Genomic DNA, 9006 nt, shown 5'->3' with positions numbered 1-9006 from the left:
TCAGGGACTTTGACGATTTTTACCACTGCACCGTATCACTCGAGCGCGCAAAGATAAAGTTGGCAGTTTTGCTCAACACTTAGAATAATTTTGTGTCATCTAGGGACCAAAGAAACGACCGATCGTGGTTGTTTGTTCTTCAACGTATTATTTGCTACTGATTTTTGTACAATATTTACAGATTTGTTGTTCCTTCTTCTCAGCCAGCTGATGGTTGACCATCGGCTATCGTGTATACGAGATAGGTACTCTCTTACTCTCTATTGCTGAAACGCTTGGGGCTCGTGTCATTTGGAACTGGTTAGCTTAGGATCAGATAATTGAATTCAATTGATGACTATTTCAAAACCTAACAACTTTGTTATCAGTTAGTTGCGAGGATTTCTCGCACCAGTAACTATTCTTCAATCTTCACACAGAGCAAATCAAATAAAAGTACGGTGATTTGTATTAAAACATTGGTTTTATTTTTGGCATTACGATTCGATCGCTATCGATGTTGCAGACAATCACCAATCGCCTCCATGTGTGTAGTGCAGATTTGGGTTTTTGTTAAAAAAAATAATTGGAAAAGTAAGAACACGCAACCGTTGCAATATCACACATTATTTCCGATGATCGCGCGATCTTTCTGCGTAACTCTCAAAAACAGGAATCAACACGCACTCGGTTGGTTCGCTCGGAGGAGCATTCAAGAGAGCATGAGCATGAGCATGATTGACCACCCACGGTTACTACTCCGTTTGGGACTAACATCATCCTCATTGTGTAAGAACTGGTGACCCAAAATTAAGCAATACCAGCGCCGATCGTGTCCGAATGCAGGTCAATTACGGAATAGGTAGGAAAATGTTGACGTGATACTCGCTTTGATGAAAGCCGACGAGTTATCTGCACTTTCACGAGAAATCACTGGGATGTTGGATATATGGGAAAGGGCGTGTGGCAGGGTTCGTTTTGGTTAACGGTATGCCATGTAGTTTGATCGAGGCTAAACAAAAACACAATCGAACGTGCACCAATTGTTTGACTTTCGACTTGACAAAGCAGAATAAAATATTTCAATGGTCACGCGATCGTTCTACGTGCTAAAGGAAATATCGGATCGGACGCGCACTAACTTTTTGCTTGCTAATTAATTTACCCAACCGCACAACCCGAACAAAGTACTCCGATGATCGCGTGATCGTTCGGCGTGCTTGAGGGGATATGTACGGACGCGCACTCTTAACTATGAGACCCGAAAGACAGAAAAACTATAATTGACAAATGTGCATAGAATGACGCAAGAACAATCTTGTTGAGCTTGCTAGTACAGTCAGCGATAGTGCAGTAAACATCAGTTTGCAGCTACTTATTCATAACGATGTACCGTGCTGTGCCCCCATTACAATCAGCGCCTAATTCAGTTCACGGAAGATACAAATACAAGCCATCATTTTGGCCGTTCTCCTAAACTCACTTGCTAAGAACATCTGTCATAATAATCAAGCGTTTTAAAATAGAAAATTGTTCCAAATTTCAAAAATAGTGCATTACCGATTTGTTGTGTGTATAGTAAGATAGATTGAAGTTACACTAGGGTGGTCGGCATTGGTCATTTTTGTCAAATACCGGTGTTCGGTATTTGATGGAGTCAATACCGGTAATACCGGTAGAATACCGGTTTTTGTGAAAAGTAAAAGTAAAAGAAAAACTTTTGATTTGACCTTTGGATGAAAAACAATATTTGTTGACAAACTGCAAATGTTAAAATCATTGCTAGTTGAGCTGGGCAAAGCGAAACTTAAGTAAACATTACATATTGAGCGACTCGTCTCCCAATCCGCATTGGATTCTGTTAGCAATGTTGCCAACTACTGAGAATGCCCTCTCTGGTTCAACCGAAGTAGGGCGAATGGTTCTAAGACCGTCGAAAATCAGTGTCAAATACTTTCCCTTAATCCCTTCCGATTCATAGTATGAGAATTTCTTATGGATTGTATGCAAGGATCCTGGCGTCAGCGTATTTGCCACCAGCAACGCAAGTGTTTTTCTCTGCTACAGTCTCTTTACATAAATTCTAACTGCCAGAGGCAATTGAAATGTATTAATAATAACTAAAAGCGTAACATAGCAAATAAGGATGATAGTGTTAAGAAAACACGGAACACCTAGTCTAAGAGATGAATGCATGTATTAGATAATTAGCAAATAAAATAAGTTAAAAAAAAAAAAAAACAGTCTCTTCACAAGTTGTTCTTTAACCGATAAACCTGAAAAATATCCATAGAGGCATCTTCTTCGTACCGATCGTCAGGTATGGTCGTTATCTCGGTTTCGGCATCAGTAATTATTAGACGCTTCAAGAGCCCATCTTCTTCTTCTTATTGGCATTACATCCCCACACTGGGACAGAGCCGCCTCGCAGCTTAGTGTTCATTAAGCACTTCCACAGTTATTAACTGCGAGGTTTCTAAGCCAAGTTACCATTTTTGCATTCGTATATCATGAGGCTAACACGATGATACTTTTATGCCCAGGGAAGTCGAGGCAATTTCAAATCCGAAAATTGTCTAGACCGGCACCGGGAATTGAACCCAGCCACCCTCAGCATAGTCTTGCTTTGTAGCCGCGCGTCTTACCGCACGGCAAAGGAGGGCCCATACGTTCCGAACAGCGTTCTCAAGGCAGCAATCATAGCGAACCCGAACATGTTCAGGCTAGATATGCACTGCCCATGATTTCATAGTTGACGTAACAACCAGCACCATCGATGTTGGGAAAACGCATTTTTATTAATTTTACCCGAATCATCTTATCAATCAACAAAATACATGAACTAATCTGTCTAAATGGACAATATTAGTAATTATTTCAAGGCCGCGGGGAATTAATTATTATTTCTTTAATTGAAGTGGTCAAAATATGCATACGACAGTTTATGCGATCAAACAAACGTTTCGTGAAATGTTTGTTCCCATAATATGGCGTAAAAACCAGGCTACTGCGTGTGGTTATATAGCGCTAAAGAATAATTGTAGTTAGTTCCAACAATTTATTGATTGGAGAAGGGAAATCTTTTGAAAAGTTCGAGTTTCCGGGAAAGGTTTTTCGGATAGCTCTTTCCGTGAAAATTAAAATTATGCGGTAAAGATAAAATTATGTGTGGAAGAGTTCGTGTTGCAAAGAATTTAATTAGTACTATACGGGGATTTTTGCACTATTACAGCATCAGAATGGTTCTGTAACAAGTGTGCAATCAGTTACCGTTTCCATGTATTGGCCTAAGCCCTTGTTCCAACCAAATTTTAAGCAAAAATGTTTCCAATCCTTATTTTAAAATACCCGAATAGACGAGGATTAGAAGTAAATCAATCGTGATAAGATTGCAAAATGAGATATGGGCCTGATTTATATGTAGGATATAGAAGCACGAAATATCGGACGACAATATCCAAACTTGCTCTGAAATATCATGAGGTTATCAGTTAATGGTATTTGGAAGAAGTGATTAATATCTCGAGCTATTAGTTTGTTTTTATCCATAACACATCTTGATATTTGAATAACACTTCAGTGCATTTTTTTTGTTGATATTGCCTGCTCTTTTGAATATTACATCAAAGTCCATATCATGTTTTATAAGTGGAAATTGCACCCAACAGAAAAAAACAGTTTTATGACTCGAAATATACATATCAATATTATCAAGCTGAGGTACAAATAAAAAGCCATTTAACGCACTAGTTCTTATGTGTTAAGTCCTCAGTGGCAGACCTCTCCTGTCACGCAAGAAATGAAGCTAGATTGGTTCTGATACGCATTTTTAGAAAATACCCATAAATTACTACACTTTAGAGGAGGAAGGGGGTTTAGATAAGTGTGATTTCCCATACACAATTTTGATATGCTTCTAAAAAAAAGTGTGACACAAATGGCTAATCATTGCGTTACATAATTAATGGATTTTCATTCTTCTTTCATATTATACTTCCTTTTGAATGATCGCGATTGTCTTAAATCAAAACTTTTGGCGACAATATTTAGCATTGATTAAAAAAAAATGTAAACGTTTATCTCCAGACCTACACCTCCATGGATGAAAGCTTATTTTGTCGGATTATACCGTGGATTTCACAAGAAATGCTTGCTTTAGCAGGAACTTGCATATTAATTTTTTATTACAAAATCAGTTACGCCCAAATCATAAAGTAGTCCTGAAATACGACAAAGTAAAACGAAAACCCATGTTGTGCCTAATTAGTGGGTTGTGAATGTCGAAACAATACGAGACAGGTTTTTGCTCCATATTGCAGCAGGTAATGGAGGTACGTCAACTTATGCGATCAAATGACCATTTTTCCAAAAACAATTATTGCCATAACTCGAATGTTTCCGAACAAAACATGAATATTTTTTCATGGAGCATATGTATAACTGTACGAAGAATCCATATCCGCAAAAAAGTGTGTTTTGGTCATTTTGGCTTATACGTCAACTATGTAATCATGGGCAGTGCAGAGATGCCTTGATGAGTGTAGATTCCCCGAAAGATGGAAAAGGCAGAAATTGGTGTTGTTGCCAAAGGACGGGAAACCGCCGGGCGACCCATCGGCGCATTGACCAATCTCAAATATATTATATTAACAATATGGTTCACTTCGAGTTTTTCCATACAACGAAATGGCGAACAATTTGCCGGTGATAACAACATCATCTAGCGAGCAAAGAGGAATCTAAACATGTTTTTTTCTAGCTTGTGCTGGAAAACCCTCCTGCCATCTTCCGGTGAGTAGTCATACAGTTGTTCGATGACATTTTACAGTGTGGGGATGACCATACATTTTTCAATAAATCGATTATCGACTTTGTTAAATGCAAAATATCGACTTTGTTAAATGCAAACACTACTGTAAATATTTCGATGAAGCAGTGCAAAGCAGACAAACTACACCTTTGCTTCAATCGTTCAAACTGTGAAAGCCGTTCCGCAAACATTAAAATGATTGTTCCACTGTAAACATTTCTATCATTTTCTTCAACAAGAAATTTGATTAATTCTTTCTGAATATTATCGATATTATTCCCATGCATCATTCTTCTTCCTCGTCGGTGTCCTAAATTCCTACTGGAACTTAACACCTGCGTTGCAACTTATTATGAATTGAAAACTTTTTGCTGCCCACCATTGATTGAATGAATGTGTATCTTGAGTGGAAAGCCATGAAGATGACACTCATCCGATTGCGTTTTGTTATGTTACGCTTATCATAATGGGTATGATTATTTGGTTACATTTAGACATGGAAAGTGAATTGAACAAGTCGCTTGGATTAAACGCGTCCAAACACCTTCGCTCAACTCACTTGAACAGACAGTAAGTTGAACATGTTGAACTCTTGGCTAGTAAATTGCATTAAACTAAGCTGTTCAATTCACTTGCCCTTTCAAAACGTAGTATTACGGTGAGATATTTCGGCTAAACTTAATTACGCCTATTTTATTGTGCTTTCTCGATTTCGTATCCAATATCAGATATTTTATTTAAGATTATTTTTCGATACTTTCGCAAGAAAAACTAGTTGAACGTACCCGACCTTGCTCGGGATTATACTACAGTCACCTCTCCACATCTCGATATTGAAGGGACCATCAAGATAGGGAGAGATCGAGGAATGGAAGGAAAATTTAAATGGGTACTAGATCCAAAACAACTTGTTGCTATGAAAAACGACAACAAAACAAATATCATTGCTTATTGTTTATCTGTATTGTTATCGTCCAAATATGGTCTAGTAGCCTAAAAATTTGAACATATCGACATAAGGAGAGTGAATCCAGAACAAAATACGATTACAACACATCGGGATAGAAAGATTTCAAGATAGGGAAGCTATCGAGATGTAGAAAGCCAAAATGTATGTAGATTGAAGGGACCGAGGAAACCATCGACATAGGGAGAGGTATCGAGATATAGAACATCGAGATTTACAGAGTCAACTATATTTTGCATTCTTTCTGTCAATTGCTGAGTTCATTCAGCGCCGCACTCTAGATCATTTTTAGCGCGATCGTATTGGGTTTCCTTACAACTCGCATCAAAATTGTATTTTCACAATTTCTCAACTTTCTCCTCAAAATTTAGTGATATTTTATAACACAGCAGTCCTCAAGACGAATCGATTAATGAGAAACCCGTACAAATCGGTCAACCCGTTCGTGAGTTATATTGCCTCAAAGGAAATTCAAACTCATTTTTATATAGAGAGATTGTACCACAAACGTAATTATGTTTGAATTGTATTTATATCAGACTCTCATATCGGGCAGTTTGTTCACAAAAGTACGTTTCTCTCTGGCAAATCATATCCACAAATTGATAACAATTTGGGAATTCTCAAAATGGGATTATGCATGCGAGTTAATTTGAAAAGAAATCATCATTGATTTTATAAAATCAAGATAATTCATCGCGGTGTGTGACAAAAAAATGAGCATCGCTAATACTTTTACTACGTGAAAATATAGCTCTTATGGGCCAAACACATGGGAAAAACTGTCAAAACACATGCAAACGTATCCAATGCATTGTCAGAAAAATATATTAAGCTCTTTTAGTGGAATGTATTCAACCGTCTAAGACGAATTAAGTACTGTCCATTTAATTCCACCAGTTAATTTTCGTTATCTTTGCAGATTCGTATTTCGACCGATGTCGATTTAAGTACACCGCACTGAAGATGACCACACTGTTGTGGTCGAAATACGTATCTGCAAAGATAACGAAAAGTAACTGGTGGAATTAAATGGACAGTACTTAATGTGTCCATTGTGTTTGACCCTTTAGGCGTTCATTTCGTGACTATTTGAAAAAAATCTACCGAGGGTCCCAAACAACTTTTTTTCTCCTTTAAACGGAACCTTTTAGTTGTAAAACAGTCAATTATTTACCACGTCACTACTAAATGAGTTTCCTCGATTGTTTTCTTCCAATCATCATATAAAAAATTAAGGAGGAATCGATTATTACCAAGTTATAGTCTAAATAACTTGTTTATTGAAGCTCAAGCGTCAAAGAGCATAACGAAGCCAAACTCGATAAATGTATGAAATCCTCTGAAAATAGCTGAGAAACGCTTGGATGGAGATTATGCACTGGTTCGATATCTTTTTTCATATATACCCAATTCTTTCTAAACACCTGCCAAAATTGAAACTTGTTATGCGAATGAATAAGTTTAACTGGTGTCATAAAATTATTCAAAACGATTGATCATGCTAAACAATAATCTACCATAGTAATATAAAAGCCTTCCTTAGCCATGCGGTGATATCCCAAGCAACATTACAACTTTATTCCGCTCTAGGGATGGTTTTCAAATATCAATTTAAAATAATTGTAACAGCAATATATAATCTCCCTTGAGTATATTGATATTTCTCCCTAATATATTTATAATGAAAATCAACTACCAAAAAGTGTTTCACGTGGTGAAAACATTGTCTAATCATGAATTATTGGAACGATTAATTGAGATGCGGTTTACACTGAGTGAAAGCTGTTGAGTATTCCTTTTAGCCATGTAGGTTTTCTTTTAACCTGCGTTTGATGGGGAAACTTCATTAACAGTACAACGAAAAAATAATTTTCTCCATACTAATTTGCATGCAAACTTGAAACGGCTTGTGCTAAATCAGTTTTAATCCAAATGAGCTCAAATTTTCAGGGGAAACTCAGAACATGGTAAAGAATCAGATGAGCACTGTGGATCAAAATCAATTTTTTGAACCACCCTAATGCTCATCTCACAAGTAGGTAAAATATTTTGATCACATCATCCTTGAAAATGTGATAAAAATCGTTACGTTTTCAAAAATCCTTAAGTTTTGAATGTCGGAATTCCATCGTTTTTCGAGCTCAAACAATCATTTTGTAAACTCTTATGCATCTATATATCTATAAATCATAAATCTATAAATCTCTACGAATTTTGTTAATTTACATTTAAATTCAAAAAGTGTAACAAAACATAAGTAAATTGATCAGGGTCACTTCCTTGCTGTTAAAAAATACCAGTGAGTTTAACCATTGCCTAGCGGTAATGTTTGCTAGCCAAATGTTGAATTCAATAAATTCGGCTCCGTAAGTGTGTGTGTGTATAACGATCGTCATATGTTGGGTAGTTTAATTATAACGTGTATCGTGTATCGTGGCGCCACATGTGGGGTCGCCAGAATTTCGTGAGAGTGAATCATATTGTTAATATATTATGCATCTCGAGATAAAAAATAATACTGCGGCTTCCTGCTTCCGAGCCTGCGAGTGTAAGACCGCCGCAGCATTCTAGGAAAAGATTAGCACGACAATAGTATATTTGATAAAAGTGTTGCAGTCAAATGAGCAAACAGCAACATGGTGTGCGAAACAGAGAGCGAGTAGGTGCACCGGCATGGTCCCGCCGGATACAGTTCAACGAGCTATATCAAATTTATTATACATTTCCACAAAAATATGCCTACCACACTTCTGCTACAACATTTAATTTTTCATTTGCATTCGATTAAACATAATCGATTAAGTTTGCAAAAAAACATCAAGCATCCTATTTTTTTTAATGATGACATTTTGAAGTGTGTGTAAAACGATCGTCATATTTTGGGTAGTTCGATTTACGTGTGTATCACTCCTTTTGGACCCGAGTTGGCGCCACATGTGGTGTCGCCAAAATTTCACGAGTGAATCATATTGTTAATATAGTATATTTGCCAATCTGTATATACACGATGGGCAAGTTGCTAGAGAGAAATCATCCTTAACAGGCTGACCCGGTACTCAGAGGGTACGACCGGCCTGTCAAGCAATCAGTTTTCGCAAGGGTGAGTCCACGTTGGACGCTATTGACTTGGTGGTAAAGACCGCCGAGATAGCGATCCAACAGAAAAGGCGAGGTATTCGATACTGTGCGTTAGTGACAGTGGATGTGAAGAATGCATTTAACAGTGCAAGCTGGGATGCCATCGCGC

Source organism: Armigeres subalbatus, chromosome 3 (assembly GCF_024139115.2).
Source record: "Armigeres subalbatus isolate Guangzhou_Male chromosome 3, GZ_Asu_2, whole genome shotgun sequence".
NCBI lineage: Eukaryota > Metazoa > Arthropoda > Insecta > Diptera > Culicidae > Armigeres > Armigeres subalbatus.
The sequence above is the reverse complement of the archived record's forward strand: the minus strand, read 5'-3'. Positions refer to the sequence as shown.